Source organism: Anarrhichthys ocellatus, unplaced genomic scaffold (genome assembly GCF_004355925.1).
Source record: "Anarrhichthys ocellatus isolate YVR2014 unplaced genomic scaffold, GSC_Weel_1.0 scaffold9, whole genome shotgun sequence".
NCBI classification, from domain to species: Eukaryota; Metazoa; Chordata; class Actinopteri; order Perciformes; family Anarhichadidae; genus Anarrhichthys; species Anarrhichthys ocellatus.
The window spans coordinates 2,013,474-2,014,120 of NW_022280039.1; the positions used below are offsets into that span (position 1 = coordinate 2,013,474).

At 46.4% G+C, this 647-nt stretch overlaps 1 protein-coding gene across 10 annotated transcripts in view; it reads right to left on the reverse strand.

Annotated features, from left to right (window-relative positions):
* Positions 1-647, reverse strand: part of mctp1a (multiple C2 domains, transmembrane 1a) — a 121,754-nt gene that overhangs the window by 46,144 nt on the left and 74,963 nt on the right. The window lies entirely within an intron of this gene.

The following is a 647-nucleotide window of genomic DNA, read 5'->3' on the forward strand; positions in this document are numbered from 1 at the left end:
AAGAAGAAAAAAAGAAACAAAATGCTGTTTTTCCTTCGATCACCCTGTTGTATCTTGCCCACACAGTTGTTGCGGTTTCCAAGATGCCACTCTGCAGGCTTGTTGGTTTTGCTTCAGACAGTTAAGCAGAATAGGGGGTACAGCGGTGGACACAGATAAAAATGAGGCGGAGTGGTAGAAGATAAGTGCTGGCTACCGATGTACCTGTTTGGACACTCTGGGTTCCTCCTCAATATACTTCTGCTCAATGGGAATCAACGTCCTGAGACCAGCCTTCACCTGGAGGATGGAGTGGACACACACAGCCTCATAAACAGCAAACGGTGAGAGTTAAATGACACTCATTTCAAATAATATCGAAATGAAATCACTGATGATGACAATGGATTAAGCAAGGAGCTATATTTTCCATTATTTAAGGTTTTTCTAACACATTGTGTAGTGATACTGGTAGCACATGCGTAGAGCATGCCCCATGTCAGAGGCTAGAGAGATCAAGAGAGAAAGCTGTAAGATGGCCGCTATAAGACAGACACAGCGATGGTGAATGGGCGAACAAAGGCTGTTGAGAGGGAGTCTTCGATAATTAAAGCCAAAACGAGGACGAGGGATGAGATGGAAGCGAGGCGGGGGGGGGGGGGGGGGGG